We start from the raw sequence: 22,850 nt of genomic DNA on the forward strand, positions 1-22,850 counted from the left end.
CTATCCTGTAATTCATCACAAAAATTATACTTCCTGGATCTAGGACTCAGTAGCCCTGTTGCTCATTAAAAACAGACCTATGACTTCAGATTCTTTTGTTTCTAGTTTCTTTTTCTCTAATCTGGGATACCCCATACACAATGTGACTTGTTGACTGGCCAAAAGTCCAGTAATTTTCACTTAGAAGAATTTGGAATCCCATGATTTAAAAACTTCTTTTTGGGATGGGAACCAGTGAACATAGAAACATACAGAATATAGAGAAATGTCTCATATGTATATATATGAAGGGTGGGTTAGAGAGATCACTACCAAAGAACTCTTTCTCCTCTTACAAATTTCCTTTTCATATGGTGTGCACACATGACTACCGAGACAGGGTATGAAAGTATCTTGTCAGGGCAGAACATTGAACTGACTCTAAGTTCTCTAATTAGAGGTAAATGTAAAGTCTTACACTTGGATGCAAAAAGTGAATTTCACAAGCACAAAATGAGGGAGATAGGGTTAGACAGCAAATGTTCTGAGAAATATCTAGAGATTTTAGGGGACAACAAGTTCAGTCTTGAATCAGTAATGTGATGTTGCTTCCCCCAACAAAACCTAATGCAAACTTGGGCTGCATTAAGAGGAATAAAGACATTAATCCCATTATACTCTGCCTTCATCAGACCTCATTTGGAATATTATATTCAGGGTCTTCTAAGTAGTACAGTGGATAGAGGACCAGGTCTGAAGTTGGAAAGACTAATCATTATGAGTAGTTCAAATCTGGCCTGAGACACTTACTTAGCTGCATGATCATGGGCGTCATTTAACTCTATTTGCTTCCATTTTCTCACTTGTAAAAGAGCTGCAGAAGAAAATAACAAACCACTCAGTATCTTTGCCAAGAAAACCCCAAATGGAATCTCAGAAAGTCAGACACAGCCAAACCAGACAAACAACAAAATTAAGTCTGAGCACCATATTACATGAGAATGCAAGTTCTTTAAATGTAAGCTCCCTCAGGAAAGATTTTTTTTAAATATCTTTATTTTTTAGCATATGCCTAACAAAATCACTTAATAAGTGCTTTAGCTATCTAATGCTTTGAGTAGTATCTAGCACATAGTTAGCACATAATAAATACTTATTCATTCATTTAGTCATTCAATCAACAAGCATTTTTTTAAGCAGTTACTATTTGCCAGCACTATACTGAGTGTAGTTTAAGAAAGATTTTGAAAAGCTGGAGGGTGTCCAGAGAAAAGCAGTCAGGATATTGAAGGGCTCTGAGTACCCATCATGTGAAAACTGATTAAAGGAATTGGGTATGTTTAACCAAGAAAAGATTCAAAAAGATATGATAACTGTCTTCAAATATTTAAAGGGCTGTCATGTAAAGTAAGAATTAAATATGATATGTTTGGTCCCAGAGGGTTAAGGAAGTTGCAAAGAGAAAAAATTTAAGCTTGATGTCAGGAAGAAAAAACTTCTGAACAATTAGACCTATCCATGGAAGAGGGTGTTTCAGGAGGTGTTAGGGTACCCCTCTTTTTAGAGCTTTTCATGCAGAGCCTGGATGAGAAGAGAGATTCTTAATGTGGATTAGTTGAACAAGATGGATGCTCAAGTCCCTTCTAATTCACAGAATCTGTGGTTCTGGGATATTTTGATTTGATTCAGCAAAAGTTTGTCAACTACTCATTTTGTGCAATGTACTGAGCAAGGGGTTACAAAGATTTTTTAATTTTATATTTACATATACATATATAAATAGATAGAGATATTTATATATGTTTATACATATATGTATATTTGTATGTATTTGCATATATAAGTTTATGTATATCTATATGTGTAGTATATCTATGTGTATATATGTGTGTACGGTCTTAGGCTTGCCAATAAAGTAAAATCATACTGAATGTCAGGAATTATGGAAGAAAAAACTCTATGCCATTCCAGTTCCCCCAACAGTGGCTTCAGGAGCAGATTGTAGTAGAAAGAGCACAAGATGTGGAGTCAGGACACCCTGGTGCAGATGCAGCCTCTGATAGCTTATGAATTGATTAAGTCACAACTTCATTGGCTCCATTTGTAAAACTAGAACATTAATACCTGTAAACATACTTTTAAGGGGGATAAAATGAAGCACTATAAAAATGTGAACTCTTGCACTCTTTCATTAGGCATTTATCTCTTGGAGTCTATCAGATGCCAGGCCAGTGAAGCTCAAAAAAAGCCTGTTTATTCACCAGAATCAGGCCAGATTCAGAGGCTAATCACTCTTGAACTTGCTGTAAGAGAATCAGAAAGCAAGAGGCTCCCAGAATTCAGCCACTCCTCAGCCTGGAGCTTCTAACTGACCCAAGGAGAGGGAAGGAACTTGCTAAGTACACAATGAATGGCCAGGCTATTCTGCCCTGGGAAAAGGAAGCAGCAATAGTAGCTCAGGGTTCTCTTATAGAGCCTTTAAGGGTCCTTTAGCTGTCACATTAACTGTATTTATCATTGCATCACTTTTTATTCTTTCAAAATAGATGTCTTCTTCTCTAAGAAGGAAAATTCTGAAATCACCCTGGGAAACTGCTATCTTCTGTAGTGAGAAATCACTATGTCTCAGTGCCTCTAGCCACTTGATTATGCTTCAGACTCATTTTTCCATCTTGACATTCCATATTCTTTTCCCCTTTTCCCATTCTCTTCCTTCTCTACGTACAATTAAATCAAAGCTACCATAGTTTCCAGAGGGGAATATGAATCAGTCACATATAGATCAAATTTGTCATCCCTGTAACTCCTCAAAACTTCCTTCTTAGCCACCCTTCCCACAGTTGTCTCTAATCAGAATAAAGCTGGTGGGAAAGGAGGGGGGGGTTGCAGTTATATATCCAGCACAAGGCCTGGCACAGGCTTAATAAATGCTTTTCATCCATTCATTTTGAGAAGACTGGGACCTGATTTCTGCCTACCTGCAATTCATTCCGGTCTCAAAAGCAAAGTTCAAATAGGACCACGGTTGAACAAGACAACAAGCTGGTTAATAAAGGTAAAGAGCAAGGCAAGAGATGCATTTGCCCAAGTCCAACAAAAGGAACTGAGGGAAGGAATCTTTTTTTTAATATTTTATTTTATTTTTTAGTTAACAAGCATTAATCTTTTCCCTCTCCCACCTACCTCTCAATTTAAAAAGAAAAATAGAAAACCTTTATAACAAACACGCACAGTCAAACAAAATAAATTCCCATATTATCCATTTCCAAAACATGTCTCATTCCACATCTTGAGTCTATCATCTTTTATCAAGAGTTGAGTAGCATAGATACCATCAGTTAAGAGAAGCATATAAGCCAAGTGCTTGTCCAACCCCAAAATCAAAGGTGAGAGACAAAAATATATTTACACTTGAACATAGGGATTATTGAACATGAGGATAATTGAACATGGGGAAGAAGAAATGGGGAAGAGATAAAGAAAGGAGGAAGGCTAACTGAGGGAAAGAGTAGAGGAACCACCCTTCAAAGAATCAAGGGGAAAGATCCCTCTACAGAGATCTTAGCAGCTACCCTTCTGTTTTGTTGTGATGATCTAATAAGAAAATATTTATAAAGTATTTAGTAATGTCTGGCTTATAATAGGTGCTTAATAAAACTTGTTTCCTTCTCCTTCCCTGCTGCAAGAAGATCATGCTAGGGAAAAAGAAGATTGCTGGTGTTTGAAAAATGGTTGGAGATAGAAAATGTGGCTACTACTTGATGTAGGGAGATAAAAAGCAAATTAATTGGCATGAGAAAATCACAAAGTATATTCATAAAGTGAATGGAATTGTTAGAAGTTAGAAAACAACGGGTCAACCGCTAGCACAGTGCTATGGCTTCCAGTATTCCTCTCTTTGTCTCAGCTTAGTAATGTGGGGCAGATATTCATCCAGTTAGTGATGTCCCCGCCCCTCCCCATGCTTCCTATTGCTATGGGCCAAGGAAAATACCAGGGCAAGGAACGAATAGTGTGAAGCTGTTATATTTGGTCCAGATTCCAATGGTCTTGGCTGAGCTTTAAAGAAGAGAGACCTTGGACAACTTGCTGTCAATTCATAAAAGTTGGTCCTTTGATAAACAACTGCATCTGGGAAGACTTTTTTCCCCCTCAGAACTAAAGAGAACTTCTTTTGATCCTCCTTTGTCCCTAAAAGAAAGAAGCATATGAATAGTTGAGTTTGTTCAATACCTGTGGCTAAAAATCTTACTCATATTAAAGAAATTACTAAATGACCTGGAGACCCAGAGCTGGGTATGGAAGGTACTGGACATCCGGGAAGTTGACCCACATGATAAGGAGTAGAGGTGCTAAATGTTCTATTACTCATTAATGCTTAGAAAGCACTTACTAATTTTTTAAAAATTATTCATTCAGCACATAGTGATCACTTATATGCCAGTCATTGTTCTAGAGGTCACAAAATCCAAATAAATAGTCTTCTCAAAGAGATTTCATTCTATTGGAGGGAAGGGTATGACAACATTTACATACATAATATCTACAAAGTTCCTATAAAATAAATGCAAGATAACTTAAGGATAACATAAAATTGGGGTGAGATTTCTTGTAGAAAGTGCTGCCTGATTTGGGTTTATTATAAGAGGCAGAGGTGAAAGACAGTGAATTACAGAGACATGGGGACAGTCAGTTCAAAAGTTCTGGGAAAGAAAATAGAGTTGTGTGTGAAGAATCACAAGAAAATCAGTATGGCTGAAACGCACAATATTTTTGTGCAGAGCTAATTCTGGTCACAAAGCACTAAGGAAAAGAGAGGGAGGGAGAAATCAATCAATAAGTATTTATCATGCATCTACAGGCACTGTGCTAGACACAGAAACAGGGATAGATACAGAGAGAGATACACAGAGAAAGAGAGATGTACATTATTTCAAAGTCTTATTCTTCTTGCACAGCAAAATAACTGTATGGACATGTATAAATATATTGTATTTAAGATATACTTTAACATATTTAACATGTATTAATCTACCTGCCTTCTCAGGGTGGGAGTGGGGAGAAGAAGGGGAAAAATTGGAACAAAGGTTTTGCAATTGTCAATGCTGAAAAATTACCCATGCATATAGGAAATAAAAAACTATAATAAAAAAAGAAAGAGAGAGAGAGAGAGAGAGAGAGAGAGAGAGAGAGAGAGAGAGAGAGAGAGAGAGAGAAACAGAGAGACAGAGAAAGAGAGATGTGGCCTGAGACAAAAAGTACACCCCCATTCTACTCTTTTGCCTCTGATTGTTCCCAACCTTAGTGGGCAAAAGCACAGGTTAGATCCCAGATGCTGTACCTTTCTCCTAAAGAACAAATGAACTGAGTGACAGAGACACTTGATAATAATAGCCAAATCCATCAAAGGGTGAGCAGCCCTGATATATCTGTCTTCTGAGCAGATAGAACCAAAGCACCAACCTGACCTCCCACCAACAGGTAATGAAATGGCTGCCTGCCAATAGGGATGCAACCAAGACTGATGCTAATGTCAGCATCTGTGGAATCACAGGCAACCTGGGCTCCTGGCAACCTCTGGTCTTTTGGGCAGCGCAATACTGAGTCAGCTCCCTCAAGCTGAGCCTGAGGCACCTGGAAGAAAGAGGTAACTCCAACCTGTGTGAAGGGGGATGATCTGCACATTTGATACTAGGAGCACTCTCTTGGTTTTTTTTCCTTGCATTTCTGAAAGATAGAGGGTCCACAGACTACAGAGAAAAAGGAAGGGAAATCTGAGGAGAGGGAAGTGGTGAAAAAGTACAGGAATTAGGAAGGCAGCTCATCTGCTAGGTTTGCTTAAGTCAAGACAAGAGGTGTTTAGCATGTTCTGTCCCTAATAGACTGAATTCCAGACTAAAACCCTGTCTTCTTGCTCTATTAATCTACCCCTATCTGTACAGATCAAGGAGAAATATTCAGGATGCACTAGATCTGGGGGCTTAAAAAAATTTCAGACAACTGAGCACAATGATTGCAGAAAGAAAACTGAGCAAGGAAATAGGAACTGACCTACACCAAAGACCATAGCTTAAAAAGGCCAAGGTCTCCCACTGCCTCCAGGGCCATCTCACGTAGTTCTGATCTATCTGGTCACTGGACCCAGATGGCTCTGGAGGGGAAAGTGAGAATGGTGACTTTGCACAACCTTTCCTCACTAAATCCAATTCACCTGCTTGTCATGACAACACCACCCTGATGTGATGGTCCTCTTCAAGATCACAGGACAAACAAGAAAAACAAATCACTGACTGATTGAATCTCTCTCAATCTCAGTTTCTTCTATTAAATGAAGCTTTGAAAAAGCACACCCAAATTAACCAAAAATTCTCAAGGGGACCTTGTGAAAGACAATGAGTAATGAGATTTGAAAAATATAAAATAAAACTATAGAATTATACTACGTCTAAATACTTCCTTCTCTTTTCTTTTTTTTCAGAAAAGGTCTTGAAGATAAACTGTGCAGCCGATTCTTAACCTCTACGCTGCCCTTACCTGGCAGTTAAATGGCATTATAGTGCACAGAGAGCCAGGTTTGAAGCCAGGGTGATTCATCTTCATGAATTCTGACCTTAGCCACTTACTAGCTGTGTTACCTTAGTCAAGTTATTTAACTTGGTTTGCCTCAGTTTACTCATCTGAAAATGAGCTGAAGAAGGAAATAGAAAACTAACGCAGCAGTCAGAAAAGAAAATGCTAAATGGGCTTACAAAGAATTGGACAAAACTAAAATGAACAACAACTCCCTAAATGGCCCATAGCTTTGAGGGAAAAACTCTACTACTATTCTTTACGACCTGGGCAAGATATCTGTTCTGCTGCCTCATCATGAAGATGGGGAAAACATTCTTTATTTAGAAGAATTTGGGGGTAGAGAAATAGAAGGCTGGGCAGGGAATGTCTCAGTCATGTTTCTACATCTATTGCAATGGATCACTCAGAGCCTGGGGATTCAAATAAACCATCCCTTTTTAATAAAAGCATCCAACAACTCCTAGGTAAAAGGTAATCACAAGTCAGTGGGGAACAGTAAAGAAAAGTAAATGCCCCTGGCATTGAAATTAAAAGCAGTAGACAAGAAGATTCCCTGGGCTCCTAGGAGCCCTTTATGAAAGTCCTAAAATTGTTTTTATGTCCTTTCCCAAAGGCTCCACAGCAGGGTCCCAGGTCAATACACCTGAAGGTAAATTTAACTCAAACTGCCCCAGGTCTGTTCTATTGCTCCATGGCTCACGTAAGCCCCAGTTTGAGATATGAGAGGGGGATGAGGTTAACTCAAGCCTCCCCAGTTCCAATAATGTCCTGGCTCATAATAGTGAGTAAGCAGGGAAAGGAGTAGATCTGCTGGACCTAGGCAGCTCCCATGGTTGTTTACTGAGTAATGTATGTCTGGCCTCTGTGCTAATTATTAAAATAATGATGACTATACCTTAAATCAGGGATTTTTAACTCTTTTGGTGTCATGGACTTTTTTGGCAGTCTGGTAAAATCTATGGACCACTCCTCAGAATAATATTTCTAGAAGTATAAAATAAAACACATGGAAAGGAAACCAATTACATTGAAAAAAATTATAAACAGTTTTTAAGGTTGCAGATGCCTGTTTTAAATACTTAAAGCAGGAAGCAAAACAAAATTATTGCTTGAGATCATCACTCACACAATTTCCTTTTATTGAAAAATAGTCCACCCTTCTTCATTTAACAGAGGAAGAAACTAAGGCACAGTGAAGTTATAAGATTTTCCCAGAATCATACAGGTGAGGTATCATCGATGGAATGTGAACAGGCCCACATATAGACTACATGGGAAAACACACATAAGTCTGATGGAGATTAGGGTCTGTCACAATTGCATGTGTTTGGGGAAATGATCCTGGGGTGGTTTGCCGTTTCCTTCTCCAGGCCCACTCTATCCATTGCACCAGCTAGCTGGCCCATTTATCAAAAAAGCCTTCCATATAACCATTAATAACTCATGCTTGCAAGGCATTTTCTTCACAACAATTCCCTTAGAAAGGTAGTGCCACTTTATTGTTCCCATTTTACAGATATATCCAGCAGTTGGTGGGAGGTTAAAGCTGGGATTTGAACTCAGTCCTTCTGACTATCGGATGTTCATTCTTCATTTTAGAGGATCAATGCCGTCATGGGGTAATGACTCGTACATGATTTAGATTTAAGTGAGACAGGATTGCACAAAGTCATCAGCCTCACTATCTCTTCCAGAACCACTGAAGTCCAGTGGCAAGACAAAGGTACAAGAGGACCAGGAATGGCCTGGGATTCACAGAATGACCTTGGCACCTATAACACCTGCCCAAGCTCTAAGGCAGGGGTCCTCAAACTACTGCCCGCAGGCCAGATGCAGCAGCTGAGGACGATTATCCCCCTTACTCAGGGCTATGAAGTTTTGTTATTTAAAGGCCCACAAAGCAAAGTTTTTGTTTTTACTATAGTGGCCCTCCAACAGTCTGAGGGACAGCGAACTGGCCCCCTATTTAAAAAGTTTGAGGACCTCTGCAAGTCTTCGGCAGGGTCTGCTTCAGCAATCTTCGTGGCTCTGATGGAACAAATTGCCCTCATCTGCCTGTCCACCAAAGGAAGTCTTCACATGCTTAAAGCAGACACCCCACTAATTCACTGAGAGCTTTGAGTCTGTTTGGTTACCCTCAACCTGGCTTAGCCCATCTGCTGGAACAGTTTCCTGGGGTATGGCTTCTGAGCTTGCTACAGCTTCTTGGAGCTCCAAGTGTGAGTTGGGTGAAAATAGTACCCTGAAAAGGGCTCATCACCAGAGGGGCCGGTGCCCCCTGAATGCTCCCATACACAAAAGCTCTGTCAGAGCTTTTGTAACTTTGCCATGCTGTTTCTCACTGTGGATTAGCACAGTGAGCACTGCTCTTCTCAACAACAAAATACCAAACACACACAGCTCCTCTGCAGGACAGCTTATTTATATGCACATTCACTTTTTTTAATCTACTTTAGTGTTCTTCACACACACATACTGACCCATATAATAATTATATTGCGCCTCCTATGTACAAGACATTGTTAAGCATATTACAAATGGTATCACATGTGAGCCTCACAATAATCCTGGGAGGTAAGTGCTATTATCCCCATTTTGCAGTTAAGGAAACTGAGTCAAGCAGAAATTAAGTAACTGTTCTAGGGTCACCACAGAGCTAATAAGGGCAAATTTTCACTTGAGTCTTCCTGACTCCAGGTCTGTTGCTTTATCTGCTCCACCACCAGCTGCCCCTGCCCTATGAAAATATTTAACATACATATAAAAAGTCACTCATATGCAGTGGCTGATACCATTCTTTTTTCAGATCACCTTCATCTGTTCTGTACACATCTTCCAGGTACCAAATAATTTACATGTTATTCTCTTCCCTTCCCTCTACCCCAAAACAATTTTTTTTGTCTTTCTTGTTATCCCCAACATTAAGTGCAGTGTCTTGCACATAGTAACAGCATAGTAAATGCTTGTTGAATGATTAATACATTCAGAAAGTATACATTATATTGTTGCACACACCATTACCTCTGCACAAAACCTAGCCATATATACACTTATATTATAGAATCTCATTACACACACATACATACATACACATAGCCATAAAAAGCAATTCCAGTGCCCAAAGCAAGTGACAAAAAATAATCCCAAAGCAAGTAGTACAAATCAGCTTTATAAAACAAATTCAGTTGAACAGATAGACCCTTGAGAGATACTTTAGACCTTAAGGCACAAGGCCTGATTAGAGGCAGAATCCCTGGAGAAGACTCCGTCTCGTGGAAAGAGACCTGGGGACATGGAGAGCCTACTGCTGAGGAGGCTGCCACAAGGGAAAGAACAGAATAGGGCAGCCCCAGTCCCGTGAGAAATTCAACTGAGATACTACTGCCAGTCACAATCTGATACAATCCCATTTTAATTAATCATTCTTGCTAGCTAGGTATTATGTTTAGTCATTTACACCTATTGATCAAGAGCCATTAGTAGCCTCTAAATTTCAATGCCCGGGTCAAAGCTCCAATTACCCTGTCCTATTTAGGGTGCTATATACATTTATAGCCTTCCAAAAAAAACAGGAAGGAAAAGTCCACTTTGCCTTATTACTTCTAGTCTTTTGTTTGCACCCACTCCAATGTGATTCTTGGATCAGTTTTAGAAAGGGCTGTGAAGTGAAAGGCAGCAGCCTCGATTTCAATTATGACACATACAGAATACTTCAATTCACACCCTCTTTTTTGAATTATAAACTTTTAATCATTGAAGAAAACAGCTTTTCCTATATAAATATTAAGAAGAACATTTTCACTTTAAGCTAAAGATTTCCAGTACTCTCCATGCTTCAATTCATCCAACTACCTTTTTTAAAAGTATTTTTCCAACCACAACAACTTGTGAAGACTTTTTATTAAGGTGGAGAAGATGGCTGAGATCTTAGAGAAGGAACGCTGACAAAATCCTGGTACTTATCAGGTCAGTGAAGTATCAATATTTTTATGTTTCTATAAAGAGAAGGCTATTCGTTCCTCCTAATTCCTCCAGGTAAGTAGACATATGGAAAACAATCATGGTTCTCTTACAGGAGGTGACAAATTGTCATTATTCAAATGTTGATGGTTTGTTGATGACAGAAAAGCTTCAGTCTTGTAGTCTTGCAACTACAAAGGATCATGCTATAAGTTTCCAAACCTCTTAGCAACCCATAAAAGAGTTCATTGAAAATTACTAAATTCAAACAAGGTAACATTCTTTCAACTACCAGCTAAATGTCCAGATGTTCATTCATCTCTCAGACAAGATGTCCAGCAAAAGCAAAACTGTTTTCCAATTCTCCTGAAATATTAGCAAATTTCTGTGCTCAGTTTCTCCAAATGTCCTGCTCTTGGCCCACTTTTCTCCACATTCTTTTTAGGCATTTCTACTTCTCCCAAAGAAAATCATTAAAATGAACAAAACAATTTCAGGATATTGTTCTTCTTATGACACTCTTTTAATAATTTAATTAAGATGTTATATTCCTGAGTATACAGGTGAGGAGATAAATCTGGATGTAACTGTGATTAAGGTAGTGGATATATCCTCAAGAGAGATGCTCTAAAGTTCACACAAGAAGGAAGCCCAAACCACTAGACAATGAAAACCCATATTATCAGGGGTCACTTCTTGACTACATTTGAGAGGCTGAAGTCAAACGCCTCTCTTCAGACACTCTTAAGAGTCCAAAGAATTTTTTACTGGCCACTTAGAGAAAAGTTGCTTTATTCATCCTGTGCTTCAAGTTGTGTTTTAAAAAGTTCCCCAGCTGCAAAAACAACATAAATGTTCAATGTTTGTGTGTGTATATTTTTCCAAAATATGCCATGTCTTGGCTGAAGAGTCAGCTGTCAAAACATCATGTGATAGATGGTTTGTGACATAAAGTATGCACTAAGAAAGTCCAGGAGCTCCCTCCTTGATTCACACTCTATTAACAATCCCTTTCTTATAGCTTGCTTAGCCAAAATTCAATTTTCACTGAGCCATAGTAACTGACCTTTCAAATGGAGCCAACAGCCATAATAAGCAAACTTCAGAATTGGGATCCCAACAGCAAACTTCCCACCTAAATTCCTTTTAGAAACCACAAGTAGAAGGGCAATCTTACAAATGTGAGTTGGCTTTGGAAATGACTAATTGGAATTACATATTTAATCACCAGGGACACTACTAACTATATGCCTGATCCTGTTCAATAACAAGAAACAAGCACTATCAATCACATGTTCACTTCAGAAGTTATGTATTCTTGGCTAATGTGGAATTATGTTTTGCATGACTTCACATTATAATGAGAATTGTATTTCTTGCATTCTCAATCAGTTGGGAGGAAGAGGAGAATTGGGAACAGAAATTTAAAAAAAAAAAAAAAAAAGGAAGAAAGAAAGAAAAAAGTTAAAAATTCTACCTCCCACCAGAAATTTTTTAAAAAGGAAAGAAAAAGAAATTAAAAATTCTATCCTCCAGCAGAAATTTTTTAAAAAGGGAAGAAAGAAAAATAAGTTTAAAATTCTACCCTTCACCAGAAGGCACTCTCATGTACCAAACTAAATCTTTCAGAGAGCTGGCTAGCTCTGTACTCTAACATGGGCTTTTCTGTTGGTGGCAAAAGGTTTTTTAATCATATACTATTATGTGTCATAAATCCTTTTGGCAGTTTAGTGAAGCCTTTGGACCCCTTTCCACAAAAATGATTTCAAATGCATAAAATAAAATATATAGAAACACAAAGTAAACCAATTATGCTACAATAGTTATCAAAATCTTTTTAAACAAGTTCATAAGACTCTAGATTAAGACTATCTCATTCAGGGATTTGCTGTATGTGGATTTAAATTCTTGGCTACCCCACTTTTAGAACATCCCATCTCTTTCACTTTCTTCTATATAGTTAATTTATCCAATTATGCACAACTTTATTTCTATATAATTATAACCATTGAAAATCCATACAAACAATAAAATCATTAAGAGGTCATTCTTTCTACTGGCACAACATTGCTGTCTCCACAAACTAAATGTGTTTGTTCAGTCTTCAGCCCTCTTTTCTTTTGTCTACATTCCTTCAGAGATCATGGTTTAAATCAAATGAAGAGAGTGATAAGTAAATCAGAGAATCAAGTGACAGAAAATTAGTTTTTTATTTATCCCTTCAGTTCTTACTGCTTTCCTTTCCCCCCCCAAAAAAATTACTTAATATTTATTCATCTGTATATAAATTATATTTATTGTTAATCTTTCATTTAGAACAGGACCAATAACATCCTGTGTGAATTCGATTTAAGTGAGGCACAGTTATACAAAAGTCTCATTTTCTTTTCCAAAGTCATCAAAATTCAATGGCAAGACAAAAATCAAGACATCTAGGGGCCCAGAATGTAGTGGACAATATTTTTCCCTTTTTTAATAATAGTTTATTTATTTTCAAAATATATGCAAAAATAATTTTTTTTAAAATGTGTTTTCATTCCTTTTTTAATTAAAGATTTTTATTTTCAAAACATATTCATGGGTAATTTTCAACAATGACCCTTGCAAAACCTTGTGTTCTAAATTTCTCCCTTCCTCCCACCCCCTCCCTTAGATGGCAAGCAATCCAATTTATGTTAAACATGTTAAAAATATATGTTAAATCCAATATATGTATACATATTTATATGATTATCTTGCTGCATAAGAAAAATCAGATCAAAAAGGGAAAAAATGAGAAAGAAAACAAAATGTAAGTAAACAACAGAAAGTAAGAATGTTATGTTGTAAGACAATATCTAACTTAGTTTCAATTGATCAAGGAAGGACAGAAGCAGCTACACCCAAAGAAATAACACTAGGAAATGAATGTAAACTGCTTGCATTTTTGTTCTTCTTCCCAGGTTATTTATACCTTCTAAATCCAATTCTCCCTGAGCAACAAGAAAACTGTTCAGTTCTGCACACATATATTGTATCCAAGATCTACTGTAATCTATTTAACATGTATAGGACTGCTTGCCATCTTTGGGGAGAGGGTGGAGGGAGGGAGGGGAAAAATCGGAACAGAAGTGAGTGCAAGGGATAATGTTGTAAAAAATTACCCTGGCATAGGTTCTGTCAATAAAAAGTTATTTAATTTAAAAAAAAAGAATGTTATGTTGTGATCCACATTCAGTTCCCACAATCTTCCCTCTGGGTGTAGATGGCTCTCTTCATCAGAAGATCATTAGAACTGACCTGAATCATCCATCTCATTGTTGAAAAAGAGCCACATCCATCAGAATTGATCATCGTATAATCTTATTGTTGCTCTGTACAATGATCTCCTGATTCTGCTCATTTCACTTAGCATCAGTTCATATAAGTCTCTCTAGGCCTCCCTTTCTGAAATCATCCTGCTGATCATTTCTTATGGAACAATAATATTCCATAATTCCAGCCATTCCCCAACTGATGGGCATCCACTCAGTTTCCAGTTTCTTGCCATGTAGTGGACAATCTTGGTTCTTGGATGTCTGACCATTTAGTCTAAGTGCTCCAACAGTGCCTCCTTCAACCACCTTCATGGACATTGGAACAAATTGTTCTCATCTGCCCATTCTGCTAGAAGGCGGCTTCACCTCTTTGGAGCAGATATCCCCCTAACTCACCAAAGGGTTTTGGGCCTGTTCGTTCCCTGCAACCTGATTTACTCCATCTGCTGAGATGGTTTTATCAGGATGTACCAATTGGGCATGCTATGGCTTCTTGGAGCAATAGTGAGAGTTATACAGATTGTATAATTTCAATAAAATGGAATGGTGAGGATCAGCCTATTGCCAGTTATGTCCTAACTGACAGAAACAACTCCATATTTGATCATTGATTAACCTGCCTATGTACCAGGAAGTTCCAACGTACCCAGCAGCTTAAAGCAGCTTCATTTAGACAAAATATGCAAGGTTCTCCTGATCAGTTTAGCAAACTTTCCAAATCATCATGTCTTTGTGCTCAAAAAATAAGAGTCAACAACTACAGCTATACTGCTCTACTGATTGACTTCCCCCAAAATCCTCCTCCCACCAGATCCCTATGATTCCACCCAGCTACAACAATCAGATATAAGGATGGAGATTTAGAGTTCTGGATTCTTGATAGAAGTAAGCATCTGCTCACCACTATATGCCTACACTCCTGCCTTATCTGTGGGACTGAAGAGCTGGGGAGATTTTTGTGAGGAATACATTGTTTGACTTGTAATGCTTCAGTGCTTTTGTGCTTTTTGATACTTCACCCATGATCTTACCATAATCTCCTTGAGAGCAAATGTTCTTTTCCTTTTTATTTTGAATATACCAACTAAACTACCATCTAAAACTCACTCAAATGCTATAAGTTAGCAATTCTAAGGTTAGATGCTAATAACTGTAGTATTTTGGAGATCTTTATTCATGTGCCCCAAAGGAAACAAATCTTCTGATGATATCATCATGCTATATACTCTGATATCTGCTGGGTCTGATACCAGTGCTTTTTACCACTCCCTGCTGGCCACAGTGTCTGAGCTATTACCCATTGATCATCACATCTTTGCTCCAGCCCGAGCTGGAGTAATTCAGTAATTCAGAAATCTTCATGGTTTCTACATATCCTATCTAATCAATATCCACTGGAGTGCTATTGTTAACAAGCCTCTCTCCTGCAAAGGAGAACTATAATTCTGTCAGCCCAGCTATTCCAAACACTGCCCCAATCCCCTAGGAAAACAGTCCTTAATTTTTTTTTCTTGGCTCATGCCTCCTTGGCTGTGTGGTGAAACTTATAGATCCTTTAATATATTTATCACAATTACCACAAGATAAAATACATGGTATTATAAAGGAAATTTATAATATTGAGATATGATTATCAAAAAAATTATAAAAATCAAATTCACAGACACTAGGTTAAGGAGGTTCTTAGTCAATCTCTCCCCTTCAGAGAAGGCCTATGGCTTTTTCAGCCACCTCTTTCTATTTGTCTCAGCTATAGTGTATAGTGGAGATATTGTCTTCAGGCCATCTGCCATTCTGAATCCCATCTACTTTTTGAGGAAGGAGATTGCTGCTTGGTTGATAAGCCTCTTTCCTGCAAACAAACAAAAAAACAAAAACAAAAATTTACATCTTTTCAAAGTGAAAGATACCCCAACTAAGGCTTTTCTGAGTCCCTCAATTCAACTTTCACATAATTTATGATAATAAAACCATTTTGATCTTTAGGTCTTATCATATGTCCCTGGCTAGACATATCTTAAGAGCTCTTCATCCTCAAAAAAGAAATAAAGCTGAATGATACTGAATGATTTTTAACCTTTCCTACTTTGCTCCTCTGCTCTGTGAAAATAAGAGTATTTGAGATATCTACAGAAAGTTAAAAAAAAAATCATGGCCTTTGTCTTATTTTAATTTGGAAATAAATCTGTAATCTCTCTACCAATAATTGCCAGTAATCAGGTATTTGTACTTTAATAGTGACATAACCTAAAGTACAGAAATCTCTGATTCTTGAAAAACAAGTTACAAGTTTGTAAAAGGTTAGAAATTAATAGTTTGAGACACTGAAATAAATAAGTATACAGATTTTTTAAATAAATTGAACAAAAGTTAAGTTTAGACAATAACCCAAAAAGAAAATCTTTTCTTCATAAAGTCCACATCTCTTTCCAACAGAGATGATTCCTTGCTTGACTGTGCTATGTAAATTATTAAAGCAGTGATAGAATAGACTCAGGCCCCCACAGACCATCAAGTACTGATATTAAACTTAAATTCAGATTCCTCAATGGGGACAGAAATTGAGAAGGAAAGCGTACAGATGCTCCAGTTATCTGTGGGCTTGTCACGTCCTTCTCACTCGCTACATTTACTGGGGGACAAAGATAAGCTCTGATGTAGCCCTGAGGACGTTTATCACTCCAGTGCATTCAGTTGCTTTCTCTTGAGGGTGCCATGGTCATTTTTAATCACTCAGCATCCTTTAATTAGATCTCCGGATGGAAACCATGAATCTTCTGCTTGAGAAATCTGCTGCATATTTAATCCAGCCCCTTTCCTCTTGCAAAGTCAAAGACAATTAAGTATGAACTATTCCAGCTCCAGTTGGTCAATGTGTACATAATATCTGCCTCTGTTATGAGTGGGTGGCAGTTGTGGTCATCATTTTTCTTTCTTTCTGGGGAATTGTGGTCTCTGCAATGTCTGCCTCTATTCGTTAGCACCATCTTACAATAATAAACCTAAATAGTTTCAGGCTCCTGCAAAAACAAATTGAAACATCTGTCTTTGACTCTAGCAGGGGGCAATCTATTCTTTCCTTTGTGATCCACCCTGCTAATTAAAGGAAAGAAAGTGAAATTCAATTCAACAATGCAATTTAATAAGCATTTATTAAATACCTACTATGTACAGTTCGATGTTGGAGATGCAAAGAAGGCAGATGATCCACTAATTTGGGTGGGTGAGGATCAGAAGAGAAAAGACTGAGAGAGTTCTATGGATGAAGACAACATGTGAATTGGAGTTCACCAATTCATGTAATTAGGTGATGCAGTCAATAAAATACTGGACTGAGAAGCAGAAAGACCTGAGTTCAAATCCAGCCTCATACACTTATTAATTGTATGGCTCTGGAGAAATCATTTAATTTTCATCTGCCTCCATTTCCTCAACTGTAAAATGGGGATGATAATAGCACCTATCTCCCAGAGTTGCTATAGGATCAAATGATATATTTGTAAAATTCTTAGCACAGCATTTGGAACATGGGTAAGCCAAATGTTTACTTAATAAATGTTTGCTTCTCATCTTCCAAATGGAAAATTTCAGAGCGCAATCTGGTCAAGCATTGAGCCACCTCTACTCCAACTTCTTTCTTCCTGACCAATGATAGAGAATAGATCTGACAAGAAGTTTTTTTTTTTACCCGAGACTTATTCTACATAGGGCAAGAGCTTTTAAATCAGAAAAAAAAAGTAGGACTGGAGGGTGCTTCCACATCCCCAAGAATTTCTATTGGCCAGGGGAACATTTTTCAGATTCTTGATTTCAAAGATTGACACCTTTAAGTACTAAAAAGGAATTGATGTTTCATCTAAATACAGACTATCTGTAGAAAATTCTTTTCTGGTAACCATCTCATTCTTTTGTACCTAAATTATTCATTTGGCATATTTTGAGTCGTGGATTCTTAGAATTAGAATGGACTCATCCCACCATTGTAGACATCTCTGGGTTGGTAGGAAGAGAGAAGGGGAGGAAGAAAAAATTTACATGATAATTTTGTGGTATATTTGAAAGGAATTGTAAGTTGTACACAGAAAAATTTGCAATTTCATGTATGATTGTCTTTTTTTATACTATGTTATAAAAATGCTTCTTTTATTCTATAAATTAAAAAAATTAAATGAGAGAATATCAAAGGTGGTCCAAAGGGAAACCTTTGACAAGATTCAAAATAACCTATTGACTCTATAATATAATGAAGTAATGGATGTTTGTGATTTCATGTACCATCCTCTTTTTTTGTTCTTTGCATATGGAAATGCCCATATATACTGGTATGTGTCAACATACCACATACATACATACACACAAATCAGAAGGGAACCCAGTTATCATCTACACCAACTCTTCCCTGAAAAGCAATCACCACAACAACATACTGAATAAGTGATCATTCAGCCTCAGATGAAAAACATACAATGATAAAGAAACCCATCATCACTTGAAGCAGTCCATTCCACTCTAGGATAGCTCCAATTAATAAAAATTTTATCTTAACATGAAATTGGTTTTGCCCTCTGGAACCAAAGAGAAGTCTAATCCCTCTTCCAGATGACAGCCTGAAAACAACTATCATGCATCTCTTGAGTCTCCTCTTCTCCAAAATAAATATTTCTAGTCTTAGTGCCCTTAACCATCCTGGCTACCATCTTCTGGATTCTTTTTAGCTCATCAATGTTCCTCTCTAAAATGTTTATCTCAGCTTCCACTTAGCTTTACATAACTTCTTGGTGGTTTTTCTAACCAAAGGTCCAGAGAAGTAATGCACAATGATGGCAACCACTTTAGGGAGGAAGCATGTCTCCAAGAGGAAGAAATGTGCCTCTTGTACGTCAGCACCTTGGGAGAAAGCACCATTTTCCTGGTGCTTGTTACAGTTTTATTCAGCAACATTCTACACTTCCATTCCTCAGCAAAAGTTCAGACTTTTTCTCTATAAACCACTTCTTGGTTCTTTACTGACATAGACAGCATAGAATATTTATACAGACATGTCTGTCTTCATTTAATCCAATTAGCTGTGCTTGACTGGTGAGTTCATTCATCCAGCTGACAAGTTTTAGGTAGAGTCATGATCGAATTGCAGGCCCTCTGCCTTTGCCCTCACTTCTATCACTACTCAGGAATCTAGAAATGGCAACAACATAGCTCTCCCTTTCTATATTCTGTCCTGATAATAAAGCACATGTTAGACAAATATCTGGTTAGTTGCACATAGTAGGTTCACAATGAATACTTTTTGAAATAATATTATGAGTGCAATAAAAGCTACTGATCATCAATCCAAGTGCTACTTTCAGTCACAAAAGTTTAACTTTTCCTAACTCTCCAAAAAGCTTAAATTATCTTCCCAGTCCCATCGTATTTTTCTGCCCAGATCAAATGAGATAATTTTTGCAAAGTTCTTAACATAGTGCCTGGCATATAATAGGTGCTAAATGAATGTTTATTCCTTTTCCTTCCTGGAACATTGAAACAAGCATTAATTAAATGCCTCTTCTGTGCCGAGTACTAAAAATACAATGACAAAATACAAAAACAAAATATAAAAAATTTCCTGCCCTGAAGGAGCTGATGTTATCCTGGATCAAGCTAATGATTTCCTAAGTTTTTCTTGGCCCCAAGGAAACAGGGCTTGTTCTTGACTTCCTACCAAGATTGGATACAGAAGCAGGGAAAGAGTTAAGGGCACTACCAATTTACTGAATCAATTGACTCAATTAATATAGATGCACACAATCATGTCATTTTCAGCATAGTATCCGAAAGGTTTTAATCACTGGACAAAAGACTTGAGGTCATCCACTTTTGTATGCTAACCTACAAATTAAGAATGTTAAGACTAAATAATATGTTACTTTTAGTTCTGACATTCTAATATTTTATAATTCTTAAATCTATTCAGTGTATAGCCAAGGGGATTTAAAGAAAGCATACCCAATGTGAACTTTAATTCAAAAGGAACTCCAGGCACAGGTCTTCCCATGTCACTCAACCTACTCAAAAATCTTCAGTAACTCTCCAATGCCCCTCTAAAAATTCCTTAACTTGGCATTCAAGTACTTCCACAGCCTAGCTCATTAGCCTCTCCTTCACAAACTCTACATTCTCATCAAATTCAGCAACTATCCTTTTCATTGAATTCCAATTTCTTTGTATACACACACACAATTCCCTGTGATGGACATCCAGGGTCATTATGAGATTAAAATGAGATGTAAACATGTAAACCACTTTGCTAACTTTAAATGTTAAATATTGTTATCATGATGATAGTGGTGGCAATCATGTAGTTTTCACCAGGGCTTGACTCTCCCATTGTTCTAATTTGATCATCAATCATCAATTCTGTATGTTATTGTTCATATACTGTCATAGAACTTGAAGTAGAAGAACAAGGAATTTTTAATTAATTTTTCAATATTCCTATAAAACCCTGCAGCAATCTCCATTACACACACACACACACACACACACACACACACACACACCACAACACTAACTATATTTCTTTCCTTTTTCCTACCCTTTTGATCTTTTTTGTTTGTTTTGTTTTTGCCTTTTGATCTTTGAAGAGAGAATAGATGGAAATAAGTGTCAAAGAATTAAGGGTTTTCTGTGAAGAAATTGCTGAACTACTATCTCAAAAAGCCAATCTTCCTATCTAACATCTAATTTAATCCAAAGATTAGATATAGCGTCACAATAAGAAGACTTTCCAGGGGCTTATGTACCTGTATAAGTTCTGTAGCAAGGAGCCAGTATTTCCAGAGGATACAGATCAATCAATCCATCACTTTCTATGTCCCCAGCATTGTGCTAATACAGAAAATACAAAAAAAAAAAAAAAAAAAAAAAAAAAAAAAAAAAAAAAAAAAAAAGCAAAAATCATCTCTGTCCTCAAGGAATATATAGTGTGTGTGTATATACAGCTATATAATATGTATGTATGTATGTATGCAAATATGTGTGTATGTGTAATTTTTGACAAAATACATATAAACTAGATAGAAAGGAACACTAAGGGAGAAGACACTAGCAGCTGAGGAGGACTTGGGAAGGTCTTCAGTTTGATCTGAGTCTTGAAGGAACTTAGGGATTCTTAGTGTCAAAGTTAAAGAGGAAGAGCATTCCAGATACAGGGGACGAGGCAGTACACAGGTTCTGAGATGAGACATGGAGCATCTGCCTACTAACCAGACTAAGTAAGCCATTACTGGCAAAACTGCCCCCAGGGACTTTAACAGTCACAGAATTGGTAACCACATAATCCAGTTTGGAGCCCAATCCCTATACACAGTAAGACAAAGAAAAGGTCGTTGGTCATCCTCAGCAAGCTTCATCTCTCCAAGGGCCCCAATTGGGAAAGAAGTGAGGATCCAGTGACTAGAGAAAGAATCCAGAGGGAGAGAGAAAGGAAGAGGAAAGTAAAGAGGCTCAGAGAGATTGATTTTACAGAACCTATATTTTCAATCCATTGCTATAAAGCTTCCTGACATAGTTCCTCATCAATTCAAATATGACTATTCTTCACATCTGACTAAGCTGAGGAAATGGATTATTCTGACATAAATGCCCATGGCTGCCGCTTTCTAAAATTGAAAAGAAACTAGTAAAGTTGATAAGATCTGCTGGGAGCAGCCACATTATTGCCTGCAACAATAAGGAAGAGGTCACTTAGGGAGTACATCCAGAAGTCAAAATAGAATTTCTGACTTTCTTGTGGAAAGGAAGAAAATCAACTGAAGGAGAGTATATTGGACTAAACCAGGTGTGTCCTGAAATATCAGTTGTATCTATAAGTTTATCCAATACAGTGATATTTCAAATAATTGTAATGTTCTATTAACCATGTTTTTATTTGGCTTGATTTTTTGTTGTTTGTTTCTTTAGTTCTGCAAGCAAAGTATTTATTACAAGTATGAACATCCATAGAATGCAGGAATCCAGGAATTTTTCCCCAAACTTCTATACTTTCTATATATATTGTTATATATAGAGGGTCACAGTCAGTGGGGAAACTCTGAGTAAGGTATAAGACTCTTCGGCCCAGAAGGAACCTGCTAACAATGTCTGGTTCAGCTCCCCGTCTCCCCTAAGGGCTCTCCGCCTTCCTGAGAAGTCAGAGGACGGTGACAATCTGTGTTGAGATTGAAGCAGAGTGATAGCAGGTGGCAAACTACAATAGCAAGTTGTTTATGTGGTCCTACATGCTCAGAGTTGTTTTTGTTACATTATAAAAAGGGAAAGCTCTTGAAATAAACCATTTTTCCACCATCCTTGGGAGTCCCGCCCCATCACTTCTCCACTAGGAAGGGATATTTTAATCATCCCTGTATGGGGGCTCTAGAAAGCAACGTTATGTTTTGTCACCCCAACTTGGGGGCTCTAGAAAGCAGAACTCAATATTTTAATCACCCCAACTTGGGGCTCTAGAAAACAGGACACAGCAGTTATAGACAACAATTATGATAGTACTTATATAGTAATGAGGAGGACACAAAAAGGAAAGGACCTTGCCCATGCAAGGTAGAAAAGTCCAGAGAACCTAGAGCAAACCAAGAAAAAAGTGAGTATGGAAGGTCTAGGCACTTTCTTAAATGGTAGTTGAAAACTAGAACTCACCAGTTGGGAGGGTTGAGCAGGAGGGTAATCAATATTCAGGGTGAGAAGGTCTGCTGGGAGAATGTAAAAAAGACCAGAGGAGGAAGATCAGGAAGACTTCTTGCAGGCGGTGGCACTTGAAATGGACTGTGAAAAAAAATAAAAATTCTAAATGTATTTACTGGACACTGCTTGCTAAAGCAGGATGATACATATAACAAAATTTTCAACTTTAAGAGAGGCAGCATGGTGGAGAGACAGCTGTCAAAGTCTTCTGTGACACCTATTTGCTATATGACCTTGAACAAATCACTTCACTAGTGTCTACCTTAGTTTCCTCATTTGTAAAATGAGGATAATAATAGCACCTCATGGGGTTATTGTGATGAT

The 22,850-nt window shown here is 37.5% G+C and overlaps 1 long non-coding RNA gene across 1 annotated transcript in view; it reads right to left on the reverse strand.

The window, feature by feature from the left end:
• Positions 1 to 15,527: 15,527 nt before the first annotated feature.
• LOC111719355 overlaps positions 15,528 to 22,850 on the reverse strand; it is a 63,854-nt gene continuing 56,531 nt past the window's right edge. Inside the window, exons 2-4 of the long non-coding RNA XR_002769528.2 lie at positions 22,482 to 22,607; positions 20,591 to 20,675; positions 15,528 to 15,660 (exon numbers count right to left, since the gene is read on the reverse strand). This is a non-coding gene — a long non-coding RNA (uncharacterized LOC111719355). The remainder of the gene's footprint in view (positions 15,661 to 20,590; positions 20,676 to 22,481; positions 22,608 to 22,850) is intronic.

The sequence above is a fragment of the Sarcophilus harrisii genome, chromosome 1 (genome assembly GCF_902635505.1).
Source record: "Sarcophilus harrisii chromosome 1, mSarHar1.11, whole genome shotgun sequence".
Taxonomy (NCBI): Eukaryota; Metazoa; Chordata; class Mammalia; order Dasyuromorphia; family Dasyuridae; genus Sarcophilus; species Sarcophilus harrisii.